Genomic DNA, 3245 nt, shown 5'->3' with positions numbered 1-3245 from the left:
ACTGCATTGATTGCATGAATAGTGTATAGACAAAATTCATATCTTACCATATCTGTTATTGTTACCTTTGCATGACAGCTTCTGTAGATTCCTCCGTAACTTATGGGATTTTAGTATTATATATGCATATGTAAATTATGTATTGCAGGGTACTAATCTACATCCTATAATATATTTCTAATCGAAAATCCTTCATCTGATCGTACTAGATGAATCCCTCAACCAGTTCGAGTCCCTCAGATTCCGATAGCTATTCTGATATGGATTTCCACTCGAGCTCCGAAAGCAGTGTAACTGGAATGGATCAACCAATCAGTCATCACCAATTCTGGATGAATTGGGTATGGGTTCGTAGCCTACTTAATCATTGGAGACAAGAAGAAGGTGATCCCTTTCATTCACCATATTGCCCACTTGGCAATGAACCTGAAGCAATTACCGGTGAACCTATTCGTAATACCATTTTCTCTCTCATTTTCAGAGTTTCCCGTCACGATTATATACTATCTCATATTCTAGATCTTATTCATCAGCTCGTTCCGACCGACAATCATCCCGGAGTAGTGGAAGAAGTTAACGAGCTTCGCGCTTGAGTAGTCAATTTGGAGAATATTGTGCAAAATTTACCAGCTTCAGCAACATCGTCAGGACTAACAGCTCCATCAACATCCACACCAGTACCCCCAACAACCTAAGTTTCAACATCACACGCCTCAACATCGCAATCTATACCTCGAGCATAGTCATCGTTCTACATATCGTTCTACATCATTCATCTTCGTTCTACATGGCAACTATGTAACCTCTAATGTTTTAGAGATTATATATTTTAGATCTAACTATAAACCAGATGAGATTAATATCATATTAATTCATTAAATCCATGATTACATCTGAAGAAAATATATATGTATATATAATTTCATAAAGATTGTAATTAAAAATTCTTTCGTACAAACTGTTAATGGTGAAAATATTTTAACGGGTAGGTAATACCCGAGGAATATTCAGATTTCACATTAATAAGTTACACTGTACATTCTTCGAAGCTGATTCAACAGTCGTTTACTATCCTACTTACATCCACCGATATACGAATCCGTTCACCATAGAATAACCATTTTCATCCAATTTCATATTTGGATTTTGATTTATCAGAATCCAACAAGTGGCATAATAAAGAAAAACATTGGACAAAATAAAATTTGTTAGAAACAAACGAATTAACTATGAGAAAAATTTTGTTAAGAATCCACGCTAACTGTTTCCAGCTAACTGTTCCTAGCTAACTGATTACATTTTATTTATCGCAGTTTATTTATCGCAATTTAATTATCGCAATTTTATTTATCGTCATTTAATTTCTATTATTTACTTTACGCACTTTATTTATCGTCATTTAATTTCTGTTATTTATTTTACGCACTTTAAATATCGGGACACGTATACAAGGTTTTGACATATCATATCGACACATCTATATATATTATTTGGAATAACCATAGACACTCTATATGCAGTAATGCTTGAGTTAGCTATACAGGGTTGAGGTTGATTCTACAATAATATATATACTTTGAGTTGTGATCGAGTCTGAGACATGTACACGGGTCACGATATGTATTAATTAATTAGAATATTATATATTAAGCTATATATGAATTATTGGACTGTTAACTGTGGACTATCAACTGTGGACTACTAACATTGGACAATTAAAATGAATTAATATACTGATTATAACATATGAAACTAAACAATTCTTCAAGTTTGCCACTTGATTTCAATTTAAACCTCATTTATATCTTGACGATTATAATCTGCGTTCAAACCTTTCATGATTCTTGAAAACACCTTAATCGAGAGGATGAACCAACCGCACTTTATCTACGGAAGAAAAGATTGATACATATAGTTATGCACCTGAAAACACTCGGAACCTGAGTAAACGTTTAACACGTATCTGTGCTAGTTTCTTTGGCATTGTTATTACCGAAAATAACTTTGCAACTCCTGTTTGAGATAGCCAGTTTTGTCACAGCTCTAGCAAGTCAACTTCGAATTTTCGTTCGAAACAACCTTATTATAAACTTGATATATACGTTGTCTTTTCGCCTTTGTTACCGAGAAACCTTTTATATTATGCAATATTACCAACAGATGTACCAGCAATCTCTTTGCTCCTTGGCTTAAATCTCTCCGAAAAATTTCTATACTTATTTATTAAAACCCTATCATGTACTCGTCGACATCCTGTAACGATAGTTACCATACCAAATATCGGGAAGCATTAATCAGTATTTTGAATCTCGCAGTAGGTTTACATCAACATTTATATGTATACATATAACATTTATCTCTTTGAATTATGATCTTCTATTATGAAAGTCTGAAAAGCACCCAGTTTACGAATTAGTTCTCTGAATTTTGGAAAGTGCTGATGAAGCAGCAAAAACGGTAAACAACCTTAACAGTCAAAAGTTTGATGATAACGAATTGTATGTTGGCAAAGCTCAGAAATGTTGGAACAGGAAAATGGATTGAGCAATCCATGAAGGAGGCCATGGACAAATCACAAAGACTAAACCTGCCTTCAAAGAATCCTGATGATTCTGTTTTTGATGAAATCTTTAGCAAATACTTTACTCCTTAATCGCTCTAAATCATCGTGAATGAATTTCTTCATCACAATTTATTCTGAAATTCTAAGATATCATCGCATCTTTCTTTATTAATATCCTCAATATTTCTGAAGATATCTTCATAAATATTCTTGTTCGATATTAATTATCTCTCTGCTCTATCTATGTTATATCATAAAAGAAACTGGTTTAGTTTCTAAAATTCTGAAAAATTTGAATTTGAATTATGAATGATTTTGAAGTAGTGTTAGAAATTGATGCATGAGTTAGTATAATATAATGACACTTGATCAACGTGATTATATTACAGTAAGTCATGCTGAGTTTCTAATGGAACGTGATGATTCACAGACTATAACGTCATCAGGTGTCATGTTACATGTAGTGACCCAAACTTTTCCATGTTTATTTATATTAAATGAAATTGTTATTTACATGATTAAGTGTTTCCAACATGTTAAGCAATCAAACTTGTAATTGAAATAGGTTTCATATAGACAATTGACCACCCAAGTTGACCGGTGATTCACGAACGTTAAAACTTGTAAAAACTATATGATGACATATATATGGTTACATATATAGTTAACATGATATTATGAT

Source organism: Rutidosis leptorrhynchoides, chromosome 2 (genome assembly GCF_046630445.1).
Source record: "Rutidosis leptorrhynchoides isolate AG116_Rl617_1_P2 chromosome 2, CSIRO_AGI_Rlap_v1, whole genome shotgun sequence".
NCBI lineage: Eukaryota > Viridiplantae > Streptophyta > Magnoliopsida > Asterales > Asteraceae > Rutidosis > Rutidosis leptorrhynchoides.
This window is presented reverse-complemented; position numbering follows the sequence as displayed.